Here is a 15,715-nt window from a genome sequence, read left to right as displayed (position 1 = left end):
GCTTTCAAAACCAGTGCAGCTAATGACTGACAGAGCCAAATTTAAGTCAACCCGGTGAGCGAACATAACCATGCGGGGATGGAGACAGGTCCGGGATTTTGTCTTATGAAGGAGAGGGTGGCCGGAGTCTCGCAGTTGCCACTAAGAGATGCCCTACCTCATTCATCTCTCACCCTGTGTTCCCCCAGTCCTTGTTGAGTGGACGGTGAGGGCGCTGCAAGCATTCTGCAAGAAGGGACTGTCGTTGTCATTCATTATAGACAAGGATCCCATGGTGCAAAGAACTTAAATGATGCGAAGGGTTGGTCATGGTAACAGATCTGGGGACAGGGCTTCCCAGAACTGTAAAATCCTAATTAACATCTTCAGCTTCTTATTAAGTATGATATAGTTATTTAAAATGCAGAAGGGGACTGCTGAGATGGCTCAGTGGTTAAGAGCACTGCATTTTCTTGCGGAGGACCCAGGTTCTGCTCCCAGCATCCACGTGGCCGTGGACAACTGTCTGTAGCTCCAGTTCCAATGCCCTGTTCTGGCCTCTACTGGTACTGCATGCATATTTGTGCAAATGCATACATGCAGGTAAAACACCCATACACATAAAATAAAAAGATGAATAAATCTTTAAAAAAATATACAAAAGGCCAGGGGCCCCCAAGTTTCCCCTGTCTCTGTTTCCTCGCACTAGGATCATAGCTGTCCACTACTGCACTTGGCTTTCTCATGTGGGTGCTGGGGTCAAACTTAGGTGTTCATGCTTGCTCAGCAAGCACAGACTGAGCCATCTCCCCAGCCCCACGGCAGCTGGTTTTTCATGAGAAATTATCATGTGACCTGTAAACTCCTAGGGCCCTGCCAGTGCCCTAAAATGCAGTTATTGTTCTAAGTGATGTGCCTGGGGCGCTACAGACATTGAATGGGAATTGAACCCAGAACCTTAGGATCCCCAAACTCCTACCATTGTTGGGAACCTCTCCCAGATGACTATAGGCTCACTAGACAGCCAATCGCTGAACTAGGCTGAAGGGGGATAGAGAGCTCCGAGATCCAACAGTGAATGCTCCCAGCAGGCTGTGCTTGCCTCTTAACTATCTTACATTCCCAACCTCATCATCGGGCTCTCAGCTGTGCCTTCCTGCCAACAGCCACCCCAGATCGTCTTTTAATTTTAATTCCCCCTCACATGCAAAACAAGAGAAAATGGCTACAAGTGAGGGGTAGTTAGTTCGTGCGTTTCAAAATAGCGCCCCCTCTGTGGCTTGCTTCCTGAGCCCGGGTTGAGCCCTTTCCAGGTAGGTGTCATATAACTAGAGTCCCCCTGTTCTGACTGCCAGGCTGTGGGCCTGAGAACTCGGGTTTGGAGGATTTCTCCAGCTCGTGTTGAAGATCTGAGTCTGGCAAGCCAGCTGGGGTCTGATCATTCCTGTGAGGCCAGCAGACAAAGCGGGCAGGAGAAACACAAAAGGCCCTGGCAGCTTGTCCTTCAGCAGAAAGGACTGCTCAAGTGTCGCTCACAAGGGGCTGGACTCTCTGCCCACAGCAGAGCTGGCGGCCTGTGGCCAGCTTTGGTGTCGGTCTCCACCCTCCTGGGAAATCCCCCTTCGCCTCCCAAGTCCCACAGCATGTGCTGTACTGACCACAAGCTGGGCCTTCTGCAGACCCCGAAAACACTGGGCAAGAGTGAGACAGACCCCAGAAGTCCCTGCCCCCCACCATGCACAGTCCCCCAAGAGGCGCGGGTCTGGTGGTCCAGTACCATCGAGTCCTCAGTCCTGGGCAGCCAGCTTTCCATCAGAACACTCACTGAATGAACTAGACATCCCTTGCTCTCCACATTCTTGTTTTGTTTTTTAATGAAAGACAAAAACCTCGGCCACAACTTCCAGCTCAGAGGTAGAACTGATCTCTGTCAAGCACGACGTCCTCCTGAGTTCGTTCCCCAACCCTGAAGAAAACCAAAATCAAAGGCCAAATCTTGTCAACTCTCCACTGTTCTCTCAGGAGAAGCTGAGTCTTCACTCTGTTAACCAACTTCTGTATTTTTTAAGGGCTTCTTGTAGGCTGGGCTAGCCTGGAACTTGCATATAACCAAGGCTGGCTTTGAATTTTTGATCATCTCCTGAGTGTTGTGATTATGGGGGTGCACCCCTGCACCCTGTTTTCCCCACTCTCAGGTATCTGCACTCAAGGTCTGCTGCCTGGCTTTTCTTCCAAACCAGTTTTTAACACCTTCCCAGCTCCTTCACTAAAAATATATTTGGTATCTGTTCAGAAAATAATGAATGACTCTTTCCCACTGAAGTTCCTACCATCGGGCGGTGAGCACCCCATCTTCCCAGGCTTCACACCCCTGATTATGGCTCAGAACAACCATCCTTCTGCTGTTTTCTGGTACTTTCCAATGCAGCTCAATGCCTGTGCTGTAAAGAGCCACTTCAGCCTGGGCCCACTGCTTACATTTGGGGACTATGTCCCTCTAATGGATGCACACGTGTCTATTGTGAGGACTGACATAAAAGTCACCATGGAGACATAGCCACAATGGCTAATTAGACAAAAGAGAGCATCTCTCAAGCCTTGACAGGCAGCATGGATGCAATAAATGTACATCATATTAGTCAATCATATGCCTTGCCATCTCTCTCTCTCTTGAAACATCCAGAGATGGTCCCTGGTAACGTGACCTTTTTATGGAGGCAGACTTTTAACCCACTGGCCAGACCCTTCCAGATCCTCAACCACAAGCTTTGTTTGGATCCTGGCACACATCCCCAAGGCAGCTGGGGATGTGAGGGCACTACTGATGTAGTTCAGTTGGTAGAGTGCTTGCCTAGCATGCACCAAAACCAGAATTTAGTACAACAGAGTGGTGGAGCATGCAGGAAAACTGAGGAGTTCAAGGTCATCCTCAGCTACACACAGATTTTGAAGCCATCCTGATGAGAGTTGGGAGTTACCGGCCACAGGGGCACTCGTCCACTGTCAGCATTCCCATCTGCAGGCTAGGCTGCCCACTCTGGCCCCTCCTGCTCCCCCTCATGCAATACTAAGGACGCCAGACAAACTCCAGGCAATTTGGTCCTTATCCTGTTCCTCCATCACACCAGCCTGGCTCAGCCATCAGCCGCCCCATGGACAACACCTAGCACCTATATTGATTGGTTTGGGGATGTAAGGCAGGGGCTTTTCTTGTTGGGTGCATGCCTGAGAAGGCTGGGGCAAAGGGTCCTAATGACCCAAACTCTAGAGAGACGCTTTCCTCTGACCAGGGAAACAGAACCCCAATGTAACACGTTTACCAGATCTCAGAGGTGAGAAGGAAGAAACTGCAATCCCTCCGGAGACCGTGAAGGGTCTGTGGCGATCGGTGTGGCTATCCATGCCACGGAAGCTGCAATCACTTGGACAGCAAACTTCCAGGCACAGCTGTGAGGAATTACCTTGATTAGGTTAACTGAGGCAGGAGGAAGGTGTGTGCCATCCCCTGGGCTCCAAGAGAAAGCTAGCTGAGCACAAGCATGCATGCTGGCTGCTTCCCGAATGTGAATACTTCAGGCTCCCGTCGCTTCTACTTCTCACCATGATGGACTGCACCCTTGAACTGTGAGCTCAGATAAACACTCTCTCCCTTGGATTGCTTTTGCTGGAGTATTTTATCACAGCAAAGGGGAAAAGCAGCAGACACGATCCCAGTAGCTCCCCCCACCCTGCCCCTCCATGGTCTTCATCCCACTATGACCCTGAGCTGAAGGAAAAATGTCCAGAACTCTCAAACTATCATCACACCTGTCTCAGATACACTACGAAAGTGTTCAAAAGGCACACACGCTGGGGTGAGGGGTGAGGCTGGGGTGAGGGTTGAGGCTGGACCATCGCATAGCCAGAAAAAGTTGCTGAGATCGAGACAACGTTGCATACTAACCACAAATGTGTGCTAGAAACATCACTCAGTTGCTGGAATTGCTTCCTTGGCGTGAACAAAGCCTTGGGTTTGAGCCCCAGCAGCAAATGGTAAATTGGCACAGTGGTAAATGTCTATAATCCCAATACTCGGGGGTGGAGGGGTGTAAGCAGCAAGATCAGAATTCTAGATCATTCTCCTTACATAGTTTCCATGAGCCCAGCCTCCACAAAAAAAACCAAACAGACAAGAACATTACCTGTGAATGTAAGCGTGGAATGGAACTACTGGAAGTGGAATCCTGTTTAGAGAAATCACAGCTGCTGAGACAGAAAGACAGGCCCAGGACGGGAGGAAGCTCCGACGTGGATGAGAGCTGAAGACGCTGCCGTAGCAGGAATTGGGCGTACCACTGTAATGGCTGGTGTTAGCTGTCAGCTTGACAAGAGAAGGGGCTAGGGCATGCCTGTGCAGAACTATTTTGATTGTGTTTATTTGGTTGGGGAGACTAGCCCACTGTGGGCAGCACCTTTCCCTGGCTCGGACCCTGGACTACGGAAACGGGGATAGAAGCTGAGCGACAAGCATGCTTTGCTTTGTTTTCTGCTTCCTGGTGTGGGTGTGATTGCCACGATGGACTTGAACTTTAAAGTGTGAGCCAGAATTAACCTTTCTCCCTTCATTGTCAGAATATTTTATCACAGCAAGGAAGGAGGCTGAGGCAGGAGACTTGTGAGGCTAGCCTAGGCTACATAGCCAAACCTGTCTCAAAAATCTAAAATTAAAACTCCTATGTTTTTCTGGGCTGGTAAGGTTGCTCAGCAGGGGCTGGAGAGATGGCTCAGCGGTTAAGAGCACTGGCTGCTCTTCCAGAGGACCTGGGTTCAATTCCCAGCACCCACATGGCAGCTCACAACTGTCTATAACTCCTGTTCCAGGGAATCTGGCACCCTCACACAGACATACATGTAGGCAAAACACCAATACACATAAAATAAAAATACAATAAATCTTTAAAAACAAAAAAGATTGCTCAGCAGATGAAGGCACTTGCTGTGAAGCCTGGTGACCTGAGTTTGATCCCTGGAACCTACATGATGGAAGGAGAAAATGGAATCTCAAAAGTTGTCTTCTGACCGCTACATACATACCATGACATGTGTCCACACACAGCCACACAAAATAAAAACAAATTAAATAAATTTTGAGATTCTCAAAGAAACTCAAATAAAAGCCATGCTGAATACTCCCATATCTATTAGAATGATTTTTGAGACAAGGTCTTGCTATGAGGCTCAAGCTGCCCTTGAATACATCCTGTGAGAGTGCATCCTGCCTCAGCCTCCTGAGTCCTTAAGGCCACAGCCCATGCCACTGAACTCTCCAATACAATGGCAGGTGCTGACAAGGACTCGGAGCTTCTGGAGTGCTCATCTGTGGATTGCTGGGGATGCAGGCTGTTACAGCTGCTAGGAAAGCAGCTTGGCAGCTTCTTAGAAAATTTGACCATCCACCCCACCAGCTTGCAGCCCCACCCCTGAATACCTACTCGGGAGGAAAGAAGACTCTGAATGCAACTGTTATAGCAGCTTATTCTCACCTCAGACTGGGCAATAACCTTTACCCGGGGACTGTGCCCGCTAACCACACACAGCACATCTATACTCTGGGCTCCACCACCAACAGGCATGAAACCAGGGCATGCAATGCAAATGCATCTCAAACGCAAAAGTCAAACTTAGAGCAATCTTCTCTGTGAAAGATGTGGTTTTCCAGAAAAGGCAAAACTCCAGGTACTAAAAACTGGTGAGTGGTAGCCAAAGTCCGGGTGTGGAAGGAGGGGCCCAAAGGACTCAGCACAAAATCTAAAAGAAAGTCCACACACCATGGGGCTGGGGCTGGAGGAGAGAGCCTTTGTGAGTTTTGAAAGTAGAAAATGATCACCAACACTCACATACAAAGATGGACACAGGGCTGGAGAGATGCCTCAGCAGTTAAGAGCACTGACTACTCTTCCAGAAGACCTGGGTTCAAGTCCCAAAACCCATGTCAGGTGGCTCACCATTATCCAGTTCCAGGAGATCTGGTGCCCTCTTCTGGCCTTTGCAGGCATTGCGCACACAGAGTGCACAGTCGTGCATGCAGACAAAACACCAATATACATTTTAAGAAGTGCATGTGTGTGTGTGGGGGGGGAATGGAGAGAAGGAAGGAAGAAAAAGCTGGACACAGCAGCATGTGACTGTGACCCTAGCACTGGGAAGGTAGAGATGGGAGTATCCTTGATGCTCACTGGCCAGCCAGTCTAGACAAATCACAAAGCTCCAGGTTCAGAGAGAAACCTTGAGTTAAACAATAAGGTGAAAGGGATGGAGAGATGGCTCATGGGTAAGAGTGCATCACTTGCAGAGGACCTGAGTTCAATTCCTAGTGCCCAGGTCTGCAGCTCACAACCACCTGTAGCCTCATCTCTAGGGGGTTCTAACATGTTCAGCCTGCACTCAATCTCTCTCTCTCTCTCTCTCTCTCTCTCTCTCTCTCTCTCTCTCTCTCTCTCTCTCTCTCTCTCTCTCTCTCCCTCCCTCCCTCCCTCCCTCCCTCTCTCTCTCTCTCTCTCTCTCTCTCTCTCTCTCTCTCTCTCTCTCTCACACACACACACACACACACACACACAGAGTCAGAAACAAATTTTAAAATAAATCTTTTTATTTTAAAAAGGTTTAAAAAACAATTAAGGGCCGGGCGGTGGTGGCGCACGCCTTTAATCCCAGCACTCGGGAGGCAGAGGCAGGCGGATCTTTGTGAGTTCGAGGCCAGCCTGGTCTCCAAAGCGAGTTCCAGGAAAGGCGCAAAGCTACACAGAGAAACCCTGTCTCGAAAAAACCAAAAAAAAAAAAAAAAAAAAAAAAAAAACAATTAAGGAAAAAATCCCAAGATCAACCTCTGGCTCCCACGTGCATGCACACACCCATGAATGCATGAACACACACACACACACACACACACACACAGTAAAAGCCCCTTGGGGGCTTCCATCCTGAGCTGGGACTATACTCTCCTGTGGTGGGAAAGTGGTGGAAAATGGTCAGGTTTAGAAAATAATCTGCAAAATTGTATTTGCTTGTCTGGGGATCTTCACACTCCTAGAGAGATCTGCTTGGGAGCAAGAATCTTTTACTTATGCGGAGCCTTTCATGTTCAGTGAAATGATGCAATAATGGTCTTAAGTGCATCACCAATGGTGATGAACAGTGGTTCATGTTCAATTTCAGCCTGTTCTCATCTTGGGGATAATCAGTAGCCGGAAAATGTAACCTCTGATGTGATAACTGCCCCTCCTGCTGTCCTGTCCAGATGCCACCGCTTAGCTCTGCAGCGTCAGAGGGCCAGCAGGCAGCATCTTCAGGCAGCTCAAAATAGGCACCAGTGTGGGGGTACTCTTTCCTCTGGCCAGCCAGCAATGTCTTCCAACACACCAGTACGCCTGGCTCTAGCCTGGCTCAAGCCTAAGGCCAGTGCTCCAGCAATTAGGGGCTTCCAACATTACCACAGCAACGTGCTGCACATGGCCAGAGCCCTGCATCGGGAGCTCTCCACTCCAGGTGAGGACAGAAAGTATCTCACCAGTGAGCCTGGCCACAGGAAGAGGCGTGTGGAAAGTTAATGTACCCATGTGGGCAGGGAGACCTCCTGACTTCCAAACGAGGCCGAAGGGCCAAGGGAGGGTACCAAGTCTCCATTCTGTTTTGTGAAGAAGCCTTTGACAAGCCGGCAAAATGGCTCAGTGAGTAAAGGCAACTGCCACCAAGCCTAACGACCTAAGTTCCATCCCTAGGATCTACATGGTAGGAGAGGACAGACTCTCGAACATTGCCCTCTGGCCTGCCCACGTGTACCATGACATACATGTGTTCACAGGTACATGCACATAAATAAATGACTCTATAATGCTTCTGAAAGAGGCCTCTAGACCTTGGTGTCTGCTGTCTGCCTCACTACTGTTGTGAACATTAACTGAGAAGGTAGTCAGTTTGCAAGGCTGGGCAGCAGGGCAGGAGTAGGCAGGCTTGAGTGGTGGGGCCATCTCCACCCTGCTTACTGTGTGGCCTTGAGAAAGTGCCTGAGCCTCTCTGTTCCTCTGGTGGGAATGACTGTCAACTTCACACCGCCAGGGGAGGAAGAAATGTGGCCAAGTGTCTAACACTGCGCTTGATCCTTAGAAAGCCCCAGTCCATCTTGGGCCCTGACACTAACTTCATGAACATTCCTTTGCCAGTCCCATGAGGAGGAAGCAAAGCTGAGGGGCTCGGGGGCCTCCAGGATGCCTTGTGCCTATAGGGCATCAGACCAGCTGCATCTCCAGGTTAGATCTAGGGTGCTTGTACATTCCTATCTGGGACCACTGGGGGCTGACATCCCCCAGACTGGACCACGGTGGCCTCACACATCACCAGATCAGACCACTGGGGAAGGAAGCAAGAAGTTTGGTCTCAGTGGGGTCTGGACTACAGGAATTAAAGTCACTAGATTTCCAAGGAAGGGATGGTGCATGGATGAGGCAGTCTCTGAGAGAACACTAAAGTGACCAAAAGAAAATGAAAGCCCAGAAAGCTGAAGGTGCCACCCAGATGTCCCACCCTTCATGAATGTCACTGAGCAACAAAACTGGAGAGATTAGATGGCCTGGGCCAGATGGGATGTGGTTGCTATGGGACAAAGCCACACCTAGCAACAGCTCCCCAGGTCCAGGTCTGGTACCCTGCCTCCCCAGCACGGACTCCCAATCGCACACCTGTACAGTTGGGCAGAGATCTCACAGCTCTGCCACAAGCTGCCCCAGATGCTCCAGGGAGCGGATGCAGAGCTCTGTTTTTGTGTCACGCCTGTGGCCACAGCTGAGTTAAAGAGAATGTTCACAGTCATTGCGCTCAGAAACCACACACAAGTTCTATCTGCTGGGGTTTCGGAATGAATTGGGGTTCAACTCTCTTCTCCATCTAATCGCATGTCTGCGCAGAGTAACCTTTTGAAGTGAGTCTAATAATTAGTCATTGTGGCCTAGTTAAAGAGAACAATATGTTCTCCAGTTGCACTCTGTTTCCAGCGAGAGATGGCCACCAAACGGTAGCTTTCACCCTGCTTAGAGGATGCCTCTCAGCTGGTCCTGCAGCTGCCCAGTGTATCCCCAGGTTCGGTCTTTAACCGCTGTGCCTCTACCTAGATGCATCCCCCTCAACTCTACCATATCCCATTCACTCTTCCACTCTGTGGGTTGATCACCATGATGCTTCCAGTGCACCATGACCCCAAATCCTCTTTACAATACAGACATTTTGCCCCAGTTTGCTATCCTGAAGGGCCCCAGTCCCCACCTGCCACCCAGCTCCAGCCACTGTCCACTTTCTCCTGCTCCAGCCACACTTCCTACTTGCACTTTCCTGCACAGAATAAGCTCACTCCTATCTCAGGGCTTTGCACATGAGATTTTCGTGCCTAAAACACCCCGAGTGCCTGCCTAGTGGCTCTCAGTCCAAGCTTAACTACCTAAGGGAGGAAGGACTTTGAGTCACACAACTCCTGTAGCAAGTAGCACCCTTCAAGGCAGCTGCTGTAAACTGTAATTTCATATTAAATGAATCTTTGCTCTTCTATGGCTCCTAGACACACAAAAATATGGGCTTGAGAAGGGCAGGGATGCTGCATCTTGTTCGCCACAGCTGGAAAGGATACAGAGGGGGTTAGTGGGTTCTGGAGATGACTCAGTCAATAAAGTGCTCGCCAGGCAAACATGACCACCCACATAAAAAGCCAAGCATGGTGATGAATGTCTGTCTCTGATGTTTCAGGGACAGAGACAGGAGGACCCCTATAGCTCATTGGCCATCCAGCCTAGCCAAACTGGTGAGCCTAGGTTCAGTTAGATCCTGTCTCAAAAGATAAGGTGGGAAGGGATAGAAGACATCTGACCTCAGCCTCTGGCCTCCTCACTCACATGCCCACACCCACACAAACATATATATATATATATATATATATATATATATATATATATATATATATATATATATATACCCTCCCACATACATAAGAAGGAATTGCTTTATATGAGATGGAAGGATAAGAAAATGCTTTAAAACAAAAACCTCTAGTACTTAGCCAAAAACAAAGTGGCCACAATATAAGACAAACCTCCAGCTGTCCATCACACTTAACTGTTTGCCACATACACACAGAGACCACCAACCGACTCGGGCCCTGGGGATTCAGCTCCCCGCCCCCCCCAAGCACCGTTTTCCAAACTGTCAAGACTTTGCTGTCCAAATCCCCAAGCTGCCCACTCACACCTTCCAAAACACTGAATTCAGCCCCTGCCCCCCACCTCACCCCCCACAAAACCACTCTACAAATTGCCAAATGCCCAGGTAATCTTGAGGGGAGGTGTGTCCCAGACCTCAGTCTGAGGATCCTTAAATATCTCTCCCAGTGAAAGAATCCCTCCCTATTGGGCTGATCTCCAGCCCAACAACAGAGGCCACCTGACAACGGAGGCCAGGGAGGTGCTGCCCTCTCGTGGTGCATCGCTGCATAGCAGCAGCGGGCTTCCCAAATTGAGGTCAGCCGCAAGCACCGCCTACCGGCTAGCGATGTCCGTGCGAGGGTGCCCAGACCACCTTGCTTTAGTCTTTGACGCTGGATGACTTTTTCTTCATGAACAGAGCATAATCAGCGTTTTCCACATTTCAGATCTTTGAGTACCACCATCTTTTCGCCCCTCTCATTTCTGTGCCACCTTGATTAAACGTATTTATGAAAAGAATTTGCTGTAAAAGAGAACCTTGAGGGTGTACGGTTCAGCTGTAGGGCGCTCCCCGGGCGAGCACAGTGGCCTCAGTTTGAGCTCCATCACCGCAGAAACAATAAGAAAAAATAGCAACCTGAGTTCCCACAGTACATGGGAAAGGGCCAATTGCATTTGCCATAATGGAGGAGGGAGAAACGGAGAAGGGGGGGGGGGGGGACTAAAACGCAGTCAACACTATGAACATTTAAGAACAAGCCGGTGAGACGGTTCATCGTTCCTGGCACCAGGCCTAACAATCTGATTCAATCTCCAGGACCCACATGGTGGAAAGGGAGAAGAGAGACTTCACATGCGCCCACACACTAAACAAATAAATAATTTAAAGCAACTCTGAAGTTTAAAACATAGATATTCCCATGTTGTAAACAAAAATGAACACTGGCTTCCTGGGTTCAAAGTGACGAACACTGATAAGGTTCTGGGTCACAAAAGCACCTCAGGATCACCGAGAAGGCATTGCTTGCCGGGCCACATTATCTACAAAGCAATAAAGGCAGAAATGTCAACCAAAAAGGTAAACAAAAGGAACAATCACTTGGAAATTTATTTCCTAATCACTCACATCAAATAAAGGAAACAAATGGCAATTATAGGCTATTCAGAACATAATAGACCTGAAACTCCAGGGAGAGAAAGTTGGGGAATGTAACCAAAACATTCGCTCCCCTCATTCTATGTGGTTTGTCATTAGACAAGGAAGAATGGAAACAAATGAAGTATCTAAGCCGAGAGAGAAAACAAACAAAGAGGTAAACCCGAGAAGAAAAACAAAGGTGAAATCCATGGGTAGAACACACAAGAATCAAAGTGGACCAGCCTCACATGTAGCTCCTTGCAAACAGTTGTGAGGGCCCCAGGTTAGTGGGACCCCAATTAAAGGAGCAGTTCAGAGAGGAGGGGAGAGGGGGAAGAGGAGGGGAGGAGAGGAGGGAGGTAGGGAGGGAGAATACAACTCACACACACACATACAGCACGAGAAAAGCAAGGTGGTTTAGTGCCAGGCACAGAGTGGGGTTGTGATGAATAGTGGGGTGCAGAGACGGCACACAGTGGGAGTCAAGAGTGCATGCTGCTCTTGCAGAGGACCCAGTGGTTCCCAGGACCGATGTTTGGTGGCTCATGACTGCACAGAACTCCAAACGACCCCAGGCTCTCTCTTCTGCACCTCCAGGGGCATCCGTACTCACACAGGCACAGACACCCCCCCACACACATAATCAAAAACCAAATAAATTGGGAGTGTGAGAAATAAATCATTATAGTCCACTGCCAGTATGAGGTGTACTTAGCGGTCATCAGACCCACAGGTGAGCAGGAGGCACTCTCCCCTGACTGACAGCTGGTGCCTGCTCGTCTCAGAACTGTGAGAGCTGGAAAGTTATAGGAAGTCTGCTATGTGACTGAGCCGACAGTTAGAAAAGGGGATGTGTACAGATCTTCACCCCAGGTGGGGGGCCCTAGGCAACATCTACCCGATTCCTCCTAAGGTTGAAATGACAAACCAAAGTTCAGTTCCCCGGGGGTAACCAACGAGTTTACTAATGTTACTTACAGAGTGGGGGTGGGGGTGGGGCGGGCTGCAGGGTGTTACGGGTAGGAGCACCGTAAAGCACCCACACAGGTATGGGCAAGCGTAAAGCGCCCACACAGGATGACAAGTTCTTCGTGGCTGTGTAAATGGTGTTCCTTCACCGACCCCTTTCTGATACACAGGTTTTCAGTTCCGGAAAGCTGTCTCCGCACAGGCTGTAGCCTTCCCCTCTCTGTGCCTAGGTTACCAACTCTCCGTAGCGTCTCTTGGAAGGAGATGCAGGTCAGAAAGTACAGCAGATCTCACTTGCATTATGGATCCTATCTATGTGGACAGGCCTGAGACGCACTATCCAGACAGGTGTGTGTACATCCTTCTCTCTGCCCAGGTTACCATGGTGAGCGACCTCTCAGGTCCCAGGCTCAGAGAAGAGGCTGGGAGCAGGCTGCAGGCTGGAGGACCACTCAAGACATCTTTCAGAAGCACAAGCACTCTGATCTCCCTTTGTCACTAATGGACTTAACATCTGCCTGCTGTGCTAATGCGTGTTTGGCCATTAAACACCCTCCGAGCCTGCATCCTGTGATGTGGTTTCCAGGGTAGATGAAATGCTGCCATTGTTGTCTCCACATGTGGCCTTTCAGGGGTCTGAAAACTGCAGCCTGGGTCCCCATCATGAAAAGGCACCTTCTGGGTTGTGTGGAGCAAGAGCCAATGCAGCTGCTGGTTCCCTGAAGGGCTAGTGCCATGGCTCCTACCTGAACTGGGCCGCAGGCTCCATGGAAAGGGCATCTGTCACAAAAATGGTAGCACGTCACACTTTACCAAAGAGACATTCTGAGCAGAGCAAACCAGAAATTTCTGTAGAGTGTTTCCTTACTTCCCTGCACACAGGGAATGATAGAACTCCACCTGAGGCATGGTCCTGCCCAACCTCAAAAAGCCCCACATGCCGGGCGGTGGTGGCCCACGCCTTTAATCCCAGCACTTAGGCAGAGGCAGGCAGGCAGATCTCTGTGAGTTCAAGGCCAGCCTGGTCTACAAAGCAAGTTCCAGGAAAGGCGCAAAGCTACACAGAGAAACCCTGTCTTCAAAAACCAAAAACCAAAAAAAAAAAAAAAAAAAAAGCCCCCGCACTCTGAGCCAGGACCTGAGTTTTCTCCCTAGCAGAGGTGAGAGTATGTTCTGTGTTTGGAGAAAAAATACGTACTGGGGCAACAAGACTAGGAAAGTCCTCAGGACTGTGGACAAAGTTCTGCTCTTCTTCTGGGCTTGGTACCTGCAAGTGTCATATGTCCTAGACCCTTGAAGTTAGCATATTTTGAACAATGAAAGGTCAGTGGGAGTGGTATTTATCATTTCCTGGTGGCAACTTAAAAAGCCAGGGCAAGGGGCTAGGAAGATGGGTAAGAACACTTGTTGCTCAAGCATGAGGACCTGAGTTTGAATCCCACCCATGTAGAAAGCCAAGCGTGACCATACACAAAACCATAACTCCAGCACTGTGGGGGACAGAGATGGAAGGATCTCTGGGACAGGCTGGGTACCAGCCTAGCTCTGGGTTCAGTGAGAGCTCTGTCTTGAAGGAATTTGGCAGAGCATTGCAGGGCAAACCCTCAATGCCTCCTTGAGCCTCTGCACCTGCTCACACACACATGCACACATCACACACATATAAAACACAATGCACACACGCGCGCACGTTCATGTTCACCGCGCGCGCACACACACACACACACACACACACACACACACATGGTTCACCACGTGCCCCTTCTCTTTTTAGATGGAAGCATGAACTGCTCCAGAGGCTCCACTAGCTAAGGCCCTCTTGATAGCCACAAGCAGATCCCCCTTGAAGCCCTATCCCATGCACCTGCCGCAGCAGGGCATGGTGCGTTTCTACTGCATGGAACGGTGCTTTACCTACTACTGTAAGCCCCTGAACTTACTACAGCCTGGCCCTGCCTGTCCTGGTGGTACCCACAAGGACAAGGAAGGGGTACAGCTGTGAAAGCTACCTTCTCTGGATGCCTGTGTTGAAGCCTGGGTTTCCACCCCCATGTCTTTCTACGAGGCCAGTAGAGGTCATGTTGCTGTGCCCTCCACCCATTAGAGGCCAAGACAGGTCACTGCACGTCAGCTCTAACAGTGGAGCCAGAGCCAGTGATGTCAAGACCCTGTAGGAGCTGAGCGCCAGGACCAAGGTGTGGAAAGATGGGCAAATGTCACTTAAAATGGCCCATAAAGAAGGATATGAAATTTAAATATCGGTTACTTGTCTCATGCTATAAGAAAAGTGCCCAGTAAAGCAACATAAGGAAGGCAATTCATTTTGGGTCACAGTCCATCATGGGGAAGGACACATGACAGGTGGATGTCACTGGTCACATTATATCTGCAATCAGGAAGCAGAGAGAGATGAGCACTATTGCACAGATTGTTTCTCCTTTTTATTCACTCTGCAATGCCAGCCCATAGGACAGTGCAGCCCATGTGTAGGTAGGCTCCTATATGATTCTAGAACCTGTCAAGTTGACAATATTAATCATCACAAAGTCCAAAATAAAGAAAACTACTAAATTTACTGAAAAAAATCAATGACAGATTAGAAAATTCAAGGTACTATGAATACATCATGTACACACATGCACACATGCCCCCTGCCCAAGTCACAAAAGTTAGTGTCCAGGAGGATTTAAACCTGACCAATTGCTGGGTCATGGTGGCACATGCTTTTAATCTCAGCATTCAGGAGGCAGAGGCAGGTGGATCTCTGTATGTTCCAGACCAGTCTGGTCTACAAAGTAAGTTCCAGGACAGCCAAGGCTACACAGAGAAACCCTTTCTCAAAAAATCAAAAACTCTAAAATAAAATAAATCTGAGAAATTAGTCTGCTTTCTGATATTGATAAGGTATTGGGAAAGAACTCACATAGTGATTACAAAATTCAGCAAGAACTGGGGTGGCAAGCTCTCTAATGGGCCAGCTGGCAAACATCTGAACTGTTAAAACTACTCAAAGTCACAGCAATCAGTAGACAATATATAAACAAGTAGGAATGATGAGGTTTCAAGATTTCATACTTTATTTACAAGAGCAGATCTGGACCCTGGCCACAGGTCATAGTTTGCTGACTCCTGACCTGGAAATACAGATCCTAGAAGATAGTCATGCCCTGCTCCACTTTTGGAAAAAAATAACAAGCAGAGATTTGGTCTAAAATAAGATCAAGTCCATAAAGTAAAGCTCCCATAGTTATTATTTAGAATTGTGTTATATGTATGCATTAACATAGAGTGACTGTAATTTACTTTTGTACTTACCTATGATTTGGAATATGACCACTCAAAAATATGGTCTTTCTACTCACACTCAGACCCTGTAAGAAGTTCAAGGTTTATGTGAGGGTGTTGCCTT

Source organism: Peromyscus californicus, unplaced genomic scaffold, assembly GCF_007827085.1.
Source record: "Peromyscus californicus insignis strain IS unplaced genomic scaffold, ASM782708v3 Scaffold_7__1_contigs__length_154581171, whole genome shotgun sequence".
Lineage (NCBI taxonomy): Eukaryota > Metazoa > Chordata > Mammalia > Rodentia > Cricetidae > Peromyscus > Peromyscus californicus.
This window is presented reverse-complemented; position numbering follows the sequence as displayed.